General features: G+C 48.6%; 4 non-coding genes across 4 annotated transcripts; all 4 read left to right on the top strand.

The window, feature by feature from the left end:
* The first annotated feature begins 1,582 nt into the window (after positions 1–1,582).
* Positions 1,583–1,654, top strand: TRNAP-CGG (transfer RNA proline (anticodon CGG)). The gene has a single exon. It is a non-coding gene; the product is annotated as a tRNA-Pro (tRNA).
* Positions 1,655–5,165: 3,511 nt separating this feature from the next.
* On the top strand, positions 5,166–5,237 carry TRNAP-AGG (transfer RNA proline (anticodon AGG)). Its single transcript has one exon. It is a non-coding gene; the product is annotated as a tRNA-Pro (tRNA).
* Positions 5,238–8,748: 3,511 nt separating this feature from the next.
* TRNAP-AGG (transfer RNA proline (anticodon AGG)) lies at positions 8,749–8,820 on the top strand. Its single transcript has one exon. It is a non-coding gene; the product is annotated as a tRNA-Pro (tRNA).
* A 3,510-nt stretch (positions 8,821–12,330) lies between these two features.
* On the top strand, positions 12,331–12,402 carry TRNAP-AGG (transfer RNA proline (anticodon AGG)). Its single transcript has one exon. It is a non-coding gene; the product is annotated as a tRNA-Pro (tRNA).
* Positions 12,403–13,698: the final 1,296 nt, after the last annotated feature.

Here is a 13,698-nt window from a genome sequence, read left to right as displayed (position 1 = left end):
GCTTTTCACTCTTGTAAGATGTCATGTTGCAATGCAATACATGCTTTATACTGGCGTCGAGACGGTTCAGCATCATGAAGGTATGCGAGATTTCTTTGCAACTGCTTTTCTGTGCTGGAGCAGCAGTGCTCGTAGGAACATTAAATGCACAGTGCTTCTCCATGGTAATTTCGGGTCCAGTTCTGAAATCACCTCTTGGAATGAAAGTGATCCCAGTTCCTTTCTTCCAAGGGAAGAGATTGTGTTCCGGAAGGCTCAGCTTTGAGCGTCATGAACATTGGCCCTCATCCTTGCATCCCAGTCCAATGCATAGCCACATAAAGCAAGCAGGTGTGTCTGTTTCCATAGTGTGGTGGTTCCAGTACAATGCATAGCCACATGAAGCAAGCCGGCAAGTTTGTCTGCTTGTGTAGTGTAGTGGTTATCATGCGCACCTCACATGCGAAAGGTCCCTGGTTCGAGTCGCTGGGCTTTTTCACAGTATTTGCATTTCCTGCCTCACCTGACAGGCAAGCTGAGATAAAAGAGACTGTGTCTATCCCTCACCATCGTGAGGTACTATGCTCCTGGGGCATCTGTCACAGCTCACCAAGAGGAGTTGCGCCAGCTTACGGCAGTCAGTTGCTCACTGTTTGACCTTTGCAATGAAGCCTGAGCCTACAGCATTCAAGCCAGCCAAGGAAGGAAGGTACGAGAGCGAAAATAGCTTTCCTGCCCTCACCAAGAACACACACCTTGAGCAAATAAAGTCCCAGACTTACAAGGCCCTATCGCCACCGGAGCATCACTTTTAGTGACGCCCCGGTGGCACTATGCACTGCGCGGTATTTACAAGATGGCGTTCAGCCACTTTTTGTGGCTTAACACCACCTTGTAAATACGGCCCCTTAGCACGCAGCGCGTTCCCTGGAAGGGGCGTGCAATGGGTGTTGTTGGGAGTGTGCCACAGCAACACCATAGCATTTTGATGCTGCTCCAGATTTAGGAGTTGGCGTAAATCTGCGTCAGCGCCAAAATCCAACGCCATCCCAGGGGTGTCGTTAGAGTGGCGCACTGAGGAGAAATGTTTTCATTTCTCCTTGTTTTTGCTCTTTCTATGTGTGATGCATTCTGCAGCACACATAGAAGTAAGAGCAAATCACCATTGAAGATTTTTTTTTGGGGCAGGAAGGTTTCCCTTCCTGCACAAAAACAATTTCCCCCTCAACGCAGTCATCCTTGTACCATGGTGCAAGAACGGCTGCGTTGGCGCTCAGCAGCTAATTTAGAGCTGGCGCAGGGGGAAGCACAGGGGTGCGCTGTATTCTACTAAATACGGCGCTTTCCTGCATTTTGAAAATGACGGCACGTGGGGCTTGCAAATTTGGCACAGCGTCGCGCTTAGTCATTTTCTTGTAAATCTGGGCCAAAATGTCTAAAGGATAGAGGCTTTTTATGTCATGTTCGATGAAGACCATGCAAATGACTCTAGTCGTACTGCAAAAGAGAGCACCATGTGCAGTTTCTTGCTTTGGGATGTAGTCTCCCACTCTCTGTCACCAATCCTCCGAGCAGGGTCGGAGCCGTTGCATTTCTGTGCCCAGGCTCGTTGGTCTAGGGGTATGATTCTCGCTTCGGGTGCGAGAGGTCCCGGGTTCAAATCCCGGACGAGCCCATTTTAGCGGAAAACAATCAAATCCTGCTCAAAATACACAACCCCTCAACATTTCTCATTTTACTCGAAGCATTGTTGCGCAAAACATATTTTTTGCCTCAGGCGAAAAATGGATTACAATGCCTTGGCTTCCTTCCTGCTTGCTCTCAGTGCGCCCTGTGTGATGATTTCACAGGCTCTCCTTCCTGGCATTTAGGCATCAGATATTTTTCTGTCTCTGCCCGCAGCTATGGGATTTTTCAGGACGTCTGAGTGTATGCATGCTGGCCGACACCGCTGCAATTTTCACACTTACCCCTCGCATTCCGAGCAACTGCTGATAAAGTATAGAGGAAATCGTGCAAACATATGAGGGGAACTGTGCTCCTTCAGTCAAATCAGCAAGCTTGTTTCTGTAGTGTAGTGGTTATCACGTTCGCCTCACACGCGAAAAGTCCCCGGTTTGAGACCGGGCAGAAACACTTGGCAGCAGCAGCTTTTGTGTTTGCTCCCTAAAACCTCAGTCTCTCTCAATGCACACTTAGACAGAAATGACCTTTAAAAACTTGTGACCTGTGTAAAACGTGCTTTACTATTGCAGGACGCTAAAAAGTTATCTGCATCCCTCGGTGGTCGTGCATGTGCATTGTTTCTTGTTCTGTTTTTTGTTTTTTTTCTTGGCCATGTTATATTGTGGGGCCTTTAAAGCTGTGACTTTGATAGGAACATTCCATCGGCAAAATCAACAAGTGCAGACTGAAGAGTCCGACCTGCACACTGTTTTGGCTGTCAGGATGGCCGAGTGGTCTAAGGCGCCAGACTCAAGAGAGCTTGATCTTCAGTGAAGCTGAGCCTTCTGGTCTCTTCATGGAGGCGTGGGTTCAAATCCCACTTCTGACAGGTGTATTTTCTTCCCTTAAGTCTTGCTCTGCTTGCAGAGCCAGCTCCTCACACCACTATCTTTGGAAGCTGCTGTGGCATGTGAGGAGAAATCCACCAACCCATCGGCTGGGCCCTCAATCAAAATTCTGTGTATTACTGGAAGGGGCGTCTCAGGCACACCTTCTGTTAGAGCTGCACTTTATGACAGTAACTACCATGCTGGTTTCTACTTAAGCAGTTGATTCTATCGTTTGAAGTGAGGCTCTCCTGCCACCTTTTGGGCAAAGAAGACTCTGCCCCTGCAACAACACAGGCAGACAAGCTCAAACTAGGTTTCTTGGTTAGGTGGGCGGAGCATATTGGCAATGGTGCCTCCTCGTGACTTGCAATTTACATGAAGAAGACAGAGAGGCAGCTGGGAGTAGGCAGTACCCATGAACCCCTGAACACTGTCTTGCGACTAGCACACAATTCTGAAATGAGGCGGGGGAAAGGAGGTGATTTCCCCATCAAGGGCCATTCCGAGAAATCAGCCACCCTGCGTCTCCCAGGTGAGTGTTTCAGGCCTATGAGCCACTAATATAAATCTCGCCTGATCGAGCCTGATCGAGCGCTGACCGAGCAAGTGTGCTTGAATCCAAGAGGCATGCTCCTCTGGCTCAAGAGCTAGCAGGCCCTTCAGTGCTTCTGGTTGGGAAATCTAAGGTGCAAGGGTCCATGACTAGCAGCGGGTTACAACTACCAGAAAGGGTCTGCTTTTCACATCAGTCCCCTAGTTCAGCTCACTGGCACAGGGCATTTTGACTACCTCTTGCCTTGCTAGAGACAAACAAAAAATCCTTGACAGAAAACATCAATTGCTATGGCACGCTTAGAGAGAGAGAGCCTCCAAATGGCCCTGCTTTTCTGAAAGACGCTTCAGAAGATGTTTCAAATGACTATGCAGCGGCAGTCTAGTTGGTATAGGGGTATGATTCTCGCTTCGGGTGTGAGAGGACCTCGGTTCAAATCCCAGACAAACCCCTACCTTTAGAGGTTCAGTCTGTGTTTTAAACAGGAGTATTTCTGCTTTTCACTCTTGTAAGATGTCATGTTGCAATGCAATACATGCTTTATACTGGCGTCGAGACGGTTCAGCATCATGAAGGTATGCGAGATTTCTTTGCAACTGCTTTTCTGTGCTGGAGCAGCAGTGCTCGTAGGAACATTAAATGCACAGTGCTTCTCCATGGTAATTTCGGGTCCAGTTCTGAAATCACCTCTTGGAATGAAAGTGATCCCAGTTCCTTTCTTCCAAGGGAAGAGATTGTGTTCCGGAAGGCTCAGCTTTGAGCGTCATGAACATTGGCCCTCATCCTTGCATCCCAGTCCAATGCATAGCCACATAAAGCAGGCAGGTGTGTCTGTTTCCATAGTGTGGTGGTTCCAGTACAATGCATAGCCACATGAAGCAAGCCGGCAAGTGTGTCTGCTTGTGTAGTGTAGTGGTTATCATGCGCACCTCACATGCGAAAGGTCCCTGGTTCGAGTCGCTGGGCTTTTTCACAGTATTTGCATTTCCTGCCTCACCTGACAGGCAAGCTGAGATAAAAGAGACTGTGTCTATCCCTCACCATCGTGAGGTACTACGCTCCTGGGGCATCTGTCACAGCTCACCAAGAGGAGTTGCGCCAGCTTACGGCAGTCAGTTGCTCACTGTTTGACCTTTGCAATGAAGCCTGAGCCTACAGCATTCAAGCCAGCCAAGGAAGGAAGGTACGAGAGCGAAAATAGCTTTCCTGCCCTCACCAAGAACACACACCTTGAGCAAATAAAGTGCCAGACTTACAAGGCCCTATCGCCACCGGAGCATCACTTTTAGTGACGCCTCCGGTGGCACTATGCACTGCGCGGTATTTACAAGATGGCGTTCAGCCACTTTTTGTGGCTTAACACCACCTTGTAAATACGGCCCCTTAGCACGCAGCGCGTTCCCTGGAAGGGGCGTGCAATGGGTGTTGTTGGGAGTGTGCCACAGCAACACCATAGCATTTTGATGCTGCTCCAGATTTAGGAGTTGGCGTAAATCTGCGTCAGCGCCAAAATCCAACGCCATCCCAGGGGTGTCGTTAGAGTGGCGCACTGAGGAGAAATGTTTTCATTTCTCCTTGTTTTTGCTCTTTCTATGTGTGATGCATTCTGCAGCACACATAGAAGTAAGAGCAAATCACCATTGAAGATTTTTTTTTGGGGCAGGAAGGTTTCCCTTCCTGCACAAAAACAATTTCCCCCTCAACGCAGTCATCCTTGTACCATGGTGCAAGAACGGCTGCGTTGGCGCTCAGCAGCTAATTTAGAGCTGGCGCAGGGGGAAGCACAGGGGTGCGCTGTATTCTACTAAATACGGCACTTTCCTGCATTTTGAAAATGACGGCACGTGGGGCTTGCAAATTTGGCACAGCGTCGCGCTTAGTCATTTTCTTGTAAATCTGGGCCAAAATGTCTAAAGGATAGAGGCTTTTTATGTCATGTTCGATGAAGACCATGCAAATGACTCTAGTCGTACTGCAAAAGAGAGCACCATGTGCAGTTTCTTGCTTTGGGATGTAGTCTCCCACTCTCTGTCACCAATCCTCCGAGCAGGGTCGGAGCCGTTGCATTTCTGTGCCCAGGCTCGTTGGTCTAGGGGTATGATTCTCGCTTAGGGTGCGAGAGGTCCCGGGTTCAAATCCCGGACGAGCCCATTTTAGCGGAAAACAATCAAATCCTGCTCAAAATACACAACCCCTCAACATTTCTCATTTTACTCGAAGCATTGTTGCGCAAAACATATTTTTTGCCTCAGGCGAAAAATGGATTACAATGCCTTGGCTTCCTTCCTGCTTGCTCTCAGTGCGCCCTGTGTGATGATTTCACAGGCTCTCCTTCCTGGCATTTAGGCATCAGATATTTGTCTGTCTCTGCCCGCAGCTATGGGATTTTTCAGGACGTCTGAGTGTATGCATGCTGGCCGACACCGCTGCAATTTTCACACTTACCCCTCGCATTCCGAGCAACTGCTGATAAAGTATAGAGGAAATCGTGCAAACATATGAGGGGAACTGTGCTCCTTCAGTCAAATCAGCAAGCTTGTTTCTGTAGTGTAGTGGTTATCACGTTCGCCTCACACGCGAAAAGTCCCCGGTTTGAGACCGGGCAGAAACACTTGGCAGCAGCAGCTTTTGTGTTTGCTCCCTAAAACCTCAGTCTCTCTCAATGCACACTTAGACAGAAATGACCTTTAAAAACTTGTGACCTGTGTAAAACGTGCTTTACTATTGCAGGACGCTAAAAAGTTATCTGCATCCCTCGGTGGTCGTGCATGTGCATTGTTTCTTGTTCTGTTTTTTTTTTTTTTTCTTGGCCATGTTATATTGTGGGGCCTTTAAAGCTGTGACTTTGATAGGAACATTGCAAGCGGCAAAATCAACAAGTGCAGACTGAAGAGTCCGACCTGCACACTGTTTTGGCTGTCAGGATGGCCGAGTGGTCTAAGGCGCCAGACTCAAGAGAGCTTGATCTTCAGTGAAGCTGAGCCTTCTGGTCTCTTCATGGAGGCGTGGGTTCAAATCCCACTTCTGACAGGTGTATTTTCTTCCCTTAAATCTTGCTCTGCTTGCAGAGCCAGCTCCTCAGACCACTATCTTTGGAAGCTGCTGTGGCATGTGAGGAGAAATCCACCAACCCATCGGCTGGGCCCTCAATCAAAATTCTGTGTATTACTGGAAGGGGCGTCTCAGGCACACCTTCTGTTAGAGCTGCACTTTATGACAGTAACTACCATGCTGGTTTCTACTTAAGCAGTTGATTCTATCGTTTGAAGTGAGGCTCTCCTGCCACCTTTTGGGCAAAGAAGACTCTGCCCCTGCAACAACACAGGCAGACAAGCTCAAACTAGGTTTCTTGGTTAGGTGGGCGGAGCATATTGGCAATGGTGCCTCCTCGTGACTTGCAATTTACATGAAGAAGACAGAGAGGCAGCTGGGAGTAGGCAGTACCCATGAACCCCTGAACACTGTCTTGCGACTAGCACACAATTCTGAAATGAGGCGGGGGAAAGGAGGTGATTTCCCCATCAAGGGCCATTCCGGGAAATCAGCCACCCTGCGTCTCCCAGGTGAGTGTTTCAGGCCTATGAGCCGTTAATATAAATCTCGCCTGATCGAGCCTGATTGAGCGCTGACCGAGCAAGTGTGCTTGAATCCAAGAGGCATGCTCCTCTGGCTCAAGAGCTAGCAGGCCCTTCAGTGCTTCTGGTTGGGAAATCTAAGGTGCAAGGGTCCATGACTAGCAGCGGGTTACAACTACCAGAAAGGGTCTGCTTTTCACATCAGTCCCCTAGTTCAGCTCACTGGCACAGGGCATTTTGACTACCTCTTGCCTTGCTAGAGACAAACAAAAAATCCTTGACAGAAAACATCAATTGCTATGGCACGCTTAGAGAGAGAGAGCCTCCAAATGGCCCTGCTTTTCTGAAAGACGCTTCAGAAGATGTTTCAAATGACTATGCAGCGGCAGTCTAGTTGGTATAGGGGTATGATTCTCGCTTCGGGTGTGAGAGGACCTCGGTTCAAATCCCAGACAAACCCCTACCTTTATAGGTTCAGTCTGTGTTTTAAACAGGAGTATTTCTGCTTTTCACTCTTGTAAGATGTCATGTTGCAATGCAATACATGCTTTATACTGGCGTCGAGACGGTTCAGCATCATGAAGGTATGCGAGATTTCTTTGCAACTGCTTTTCTGTGCTGGAGCAGCAGTGCTCGTAGGAACATTAAATGCACAGTGCTTCTCCATGGTAATTTCGGGTCCAGTTCTGAAATCACCTCTTGGAATGAAAGTGATCCCAGTTCCTTTCTTCCAAGGGAAGAGATTGTGTTCCGGAAGGCTCAGCTTTGAGCGTCATGAACATTGGCCCTCATCCTTGCATCCCAGTCCAATGCATAGCCACATAAAGCAAGCAGGTGTGTCTGTTTCCATAGTGTGGTGGTTCCAGTACAATGCATAGCCACATGAAGCAAGCCGGCAAGTGTGTCTGCTTGTGTAGTGTAGTGGTTATCATGCGCACCTCACATGCGAAAGGTCCCTGGTTCGAGTCGCTGGGCTTTTTCACAGTATTTGCATTTCCTGCCTCACCTGACAGGCAAGCTGAGATAAAAGAGACTGTGTCTATCCCTCACCATCGTGAGGTACTACGCTCCTGGGGCATCTGTCACAGCTCACCAAGAGGAGTTGCGCCAGCTTACGGCAGTCAGTTGCTCACTGTTTGACCTTTGCAATGAAGCCTGAGCCTACAGCATTCAAGCCAGCCAAGGAAGGAAGGTACGAGAGCGAAAATAGCTTTCCTGCCCTCACCAAGAACACACACCTTGAGCAAATAAAGTGCCAGACTTACAAGGCCCTATCGCCACCGGAGCATCACTTTTAGTGACGCCCCGGTGGCACTATGCACTGCGCGGTATTTACAAGATGGCGTTCAGCCACTTTTTGTGGCTTAACACCACCTTGTAAATACGGCCCCTTAGCACGCAGCGCGTTCCCTGGAAGGGGCGTGCAATGGGTGTTGTTGGGAGTGTGCCACAGCAACACCATAGCATTTTGATGCTGCTCCAGATTTAGGAGTTGGCGTAAATCTGCGTCAGCGCCAAAATCCAACGCCATCCCAGGGGTGTCGTTAGAGTGGCGCACTGAGGAGAAATGTTTTCATTTCTCCTTGTTTTTGCTCTTTCTATGTGTGATGCATTCTGCAGCACACATAGAAGTAAGAGCAAATCACCATTGAAGATTTTTTTTTGGGGCAGGAAGGTTTCCCTTCCTGCACAAAAACAATTTCCCCCTCAACGCAGTCATCCTTGTACCATGGTGCAAGAACGGCTGCGTTGGCGCTCAGCAGCTAATTTAGAGCTGGCGCAGGGGGAAGCACAGGGGTGCGCTGTATTCTACTAAATACGGCGCTTTCCTGCATTTTGAAAATGACGGCACGTGGGGCTTGCAAATTTGGCACAGCGTCGCGCTTAGTCATTTTCTTGTAAATCTGGGCCAAAATGTCTAAAGGATAGAGGCTTTTTATGTCATGTTCGATGAAGACCATGCAAATGACTCTAGTCGTACTGCAAAAGAGAGCACCATGTGCAGTTTCTTGCTTTGGGATGTAGTCTCCCACTCTCTGTCACCAATCCTCCGAGCAGGGTCGGAGCCGTTGCATTTCTGTGCCCAGGCTCGTTGGTCTAGGGGTATGATTCTCGCTTAGGGTGCGAGAGGTCCCGGGTTCAAATCCCGGACGAGCCCATTTTAGCGGAAAACAATCAAATCCTGCTCAAAATACACAACCCCTCAACATTTCTCATTTTACTCGAAGCATTGTTGCGCAAAACATATTTTTTGCCTCAGGCGAAAAATGGATTACAATGCCTTGGCTTCCTTCCTGCTTGCTCTCAGTGCGCCCTGTGTGATGATTTCACAGGCTCTCCTTCCTGGCATTTAGGCATCAGATATTTGTCTGTCTCTGCCCGCAGCTATGGGATTTTTCAGGACGTCTGAGTGTATGCATGCTGGCCGACACCGCTGCAATTTTCACACTTACCCCTCGCATTCCGAGCAACTGCTGATAAAGTATAGAGGAAATCGTGCAAACATATGAGGGGAACTGTGCTCCTTCAGTCAAATCAGCAAGCTTGTTTCTGTAGTGTAGTGGTTATCACGTTCGCCTCACACGCGAAAAGTCCCCGGTTTGAGACCGGGCAGAAACACTTGGCAGCAGCAGCTTTTGTGTTTGCTCCCTAAAACCTCAGTCTCTCTCAATGCACACTTAGACAGAAATGACCTTTAAAAACTTGTGACCTGTGTAAAACGTGCTTCACTATTGCAGGACGCTAAAAAGTTATCTGCATCCCTCGGTGGTCGTGCATGTGCATTGTTTCTTGTTCTGTTTTTTTTTTTTTTTCTTGGCCATGTTATATTGTGGGGCCTTTAAAGCTGTGACTTTGATAGGAACATTGCAAGCGGCAAAATCAACAAGTGCAGACTGAAGAGTCCGACCTGCACACTGTTTTGGCTGTCAGGATGGCCGAGTGGTCTAAGGCGCCAGACTCAAGAGAGCTTGATCTTCAGTGAAGCTGAGCCTTCTGGTCTCTTCATGGAGGCGTGGGTTCAAATCCCACTTCTGACAGGTGTATTTTCTTCCCTTAAATCTTGCTCTGCTTGCAGAGCCAGCTCCTCACACCACTATCTTTGGAAGCTGCTGTGGCATGTGAGGAGAAATCCACCAACCCATCGGCTGGGCCCTCAATCAAAATTCTGTGTATTACTGGAAGGGGCGTCTCAGGCACACCTTCTGTTAGAGCTGCACTTTATGACAGTAACTACCATGCTGGTTTCTACTTAAGCAGTTGATTCTATCGTTTGAAGTGAGGCTCTCCTGCCACCTTTTGGGCAAAGAAGACTCTGCCCCTGCAACAACACAGGCAGACAAGCTCAAACTAGGTTTCTTGGTTAGGTGGGCGGAGCATATTGGCAATGGTGCCTCCTCGTGACTTGCAATTTACATGAAGAAGACAGAGAGGCAGCTGGGAGTAGGCAGTACCCATGAACCCCTGAACACTGTCTTGCGACTAGCACACAATTCTGAAATGAGGCGGGGGAAAGGAGGTGATTTCCCCATCAAGGGCCATTCCGGGAAATCAGCCACCCTGCGTCTCCCAGGTGAGTGTTTCAGGCCTATGAGCCACTAATATAAATCTCGCCTGATCGAGCCTGATTGAGCGCTGACCGAGCAAGTGTGCTTGAATCCAAGAGGCATGCTCCTCTGGCTCAAGAGCTAGCAGGCCCTTCAGTGCTTCTGGTTGGGAAATCTAAGGTGCAAGGGTCCATGACTAGCAGCGGGTTACAACTACCAGAAAGGGTCTGCTTTTCACATCAGTCCCCTAGTTCAGCTCACTGGCACAGGGCATTTTGACTACCTCTTGCCTTGCTAGAGACAAACAAAAAATCCTTGACAGAAAACATCAATTGCTATGGCACGCTTAGAGAGAGAGAGCCTCCAAATGGCCCTGCTTTTCTGAAAGACGCTTCAGAAGATGTTTCAAATGACTATGCAGCGGCAGTCTAGTTGGTATAGGGGTATGATTCTCGCTTCGGGTGTGAGAGGACCTCGGTTCAAATCCCAGACAAACCCCTACCTTTAGAGGTTCAGTCTGTGTTTTAAACAGGAGTATTTCTGCTTTTCACTCTTGTAAGATGTCATGTTGCAATGCAATACATGCTTTATACTGGCGTCGAGACGGTTCAGCATCATGAAGGTATGCGAGATTTCTTTGCAACTGCTTTTCTGTGCTGGAGCAGCAGTGCTCGTAGGAACATTAAATGCACAGTGCTTCTCATTGTAATTTCGGGTCCAGTTCTGAAATCACCTCTTGGAATGAAAGTGATCCCAGTTCCTTTCTTCCAAGGGAAGAGATTGTGTTCCGGAAGGCTCAGCTTTGAGCGTCATGAACATTGGCCCTCATCCTTGCATCCCAGTCCAATGCATAGCCACATAAAGCAAGCAGGTGTGTCTGTTTCCATAGTGTGGTGGTTCCAGTACAATGCATAGCCACATGAAGCAAGCCGGCAAGTGTGTCTGCTTGTGTAGTGTAGTGGTTATCATGCGCACCTCACATGCGAAAGGTCCCTGGTTCGAGTCGCTGGGCTTTTTCACAGTATTTGCATTTCCTGCCTCACCTGACAGGCAAGCTGAGATAAAAGAGACTGTGTCTATCCCTCACCATCGTGAGGTACTACGCTCCTGGGGCATCTGTCACAGCTCACCAAGAGGAGTTGCGCCAGCTTACGGCAGTCAGTTGCTCACTGTTTGACCTTTGCAATGAAGCCTGAGCCTACAGCATTCAAGCCAGCCAAGGAAGGAAGGTACGAGAGCGAAAATAGCTTTCCTGCCCTCACCAAGAACACACACCTTGAGCAAATAAAGTGCCAGACTTACAAGGCCCTATCGCCACCGGAGCATCACTTTTAGTGACGCCCCTGTGGCACTATGCACTGCGCGGTATTTACAAGATGGCGTTCAGCCACTTTTTGTGGCTTAACACCACCTTGTAAATACGGCCCCTTAGCACGCAGCGCGTTCCCTGGAAGGGGCGTGCAATGGGTATTGTTGGGAGTGTGCCACAGCAACACCATAGCATTTTGATGCTGCTCCAGATTTAGGAGTTGGCGTAAATCTGCGTCAGCGCCAAAATCCAACGCCATCCCAGGGGTGTCGTTAGAGTGGCGCACTGAGGAGAAATGTTTTCATTTCTCCTTGTTTTTGCTCTTGCTATGTGTGATGCATTCTGCAGCACACATAGAAGTAAGAGCAAATCACCATTGAAGATTTTTTTTTTGGGCAGGAAGGTGTCCCTTCCTGCACAAAAACAATTTCCCCCTCAACGCAGTCATCCTTGTACCATGGTGCAAGAACGGCTGCGTTGGCGCTCAGCAGCTAATTTAGAGCTGGCGCAGGGGGAAGCACAGGGGTGCGCTGTATTCTACTAAATACGGCGCTTTCCTGCATTTTGAAAATGACGGCACGTGGGGCTTGCAAATTTGGCACAGCGTCGCGCTTAGTCATTTTCTTGTAAATCTGGGCCAAAATGTCTAAAGGATAGAGGCTTTTTATGTCATGTTCGATGAAGACCATGCAAATGACTCTAGTCGTACTGCAAAAGAGAGCACCATGTGCAGTTTCTTGCTTTGGGATGTAGTCTCCCACTCTCTGTCACCAATCCTCCGAGCAGGGTCGGAGCCGTTGCATTTCTGTGCCCAGGCTCGTTGGTCTAGGGGTATGATTCTCGCTTAGGGTGCGAGAGGTCCCGGGTTCAAATCCCGGACGAGCCCATTTTAGCGGAAAACAATCAAATCCTGCTCAAAATACACAACCCCTCAACATTTCTCATTTTACTCGAAGCATTGTTGCGCAAAACATATTTTTTGCCTCAGGCGAAAAATGGATTACAATGCCTTGGCTTCCTTCCTGCTTGCTCTCAGTGCGCCCTGTGTGATGATTTCACAGGCTCTCCTTCCTGGCATTTAGGCATCAGATATTTGTCTGTCTCTGCCCGCAGCTATGGGATTTTTCAGGACGTCTGAGTGTATGCATGCTGGCCGACACCGCTGCAATTTTCACACTTACCCCTCGCATTCCGAGCAACTGCTGATAAAGTATAGAGGAAATCGTGCAAACATATGAGGGGAACTGTGCTCCTTCAGTCAAATCAGCAAGCTTGTTTCTGTAGTGTAGTGGTTATCACGTTCGCCTCACACGCGAAAAGTCCCCGGTTTGAGACCGGGCAGAAACACTTGGCAGCAGCAGCTTTTGTGTTTGCTCCCTAAAACCTCAGTCTCTCTCAATGCACACTTAGACAGAAATGACCTTTAAAAACTTGTGACCTGTGTAAAACGTGCTTTACTATTGCAGGACGCTAAAAAGTTATCTGCATCCCTCGGTGGTCGTGCATGTGCATTGTTTCTTGTTCTGTTTTTTTTTTTTTTTCTTGGCCATGTTATATTGTGGGGCCTTTAAAGCTGTGACTTTGATAGGAACATTGCAAGCGGCAAAATCAACAAGTGCAGACTGAAGAGTCCGACCTGCACACTGTTTTGGCTGTCAGGATGGCCGAGTGGTCTAAGGCGCCAGACTCAAGAGAGCTTGATCTTCAGTGAAGCTGAGCCTTCTGGTCTCTTCATGGAGGCGTGGGTTCAAATCCCACTTCTGACAGGTGTATTTTCTTCCCTTAAATCTTGCTCTGCTTGCAGAGCCAGCTCCTCAGACCACTATCTTTGGAAGCTGCTGTGGCATGTGAGGAGAAATCCACCAACCCATCGGCTGGGCCCTCAATCAAAATTCTGTGTATTACTGGAAGGGGCGTCTCAGGCACACCTTCTGTTAGAGCTGCACTTTATGACAGTAACTACCATGCTGGTTTCTACTTAAGCAGTTGATTCTATCGTTTGAAGTGAGGCTCTCCTGCCACCTTTTGGGCAAAGAAGACTCTGCCCCTGCAACAACACAGGCAGACAAGCTCAAACTAGGTTTCTTGGTTAGGTGGGCGGAGCATATTGGCAATGGTGCCTCCTCGTGACTTGCAATTTACATGAAGAAGACAGAGAGGCAGCTGGGAGTAGGCAGTACCC

This window comes from Pleurodeles waltl, unplaced genomic scaffold, assembly GCF_031143425.1.
Source record: "Pleurodeles waltl isolate 20211129_DDA unplaced genomic scaffold, aPleWal1.hap1.20221129 scaffold_72, whole genome shotgun sequence".
NCBI lineage: Eukaryota > Metazoa > Chordata > Amphibia > Caudata > Salamandridae > Pleurodeles > Pleurodeles waltl.
The sequence above is the reverse complement of the archived record's forward strand: the minus strand, read 5'-3'. Positions and strand labels throughout refer to the sequence as shown.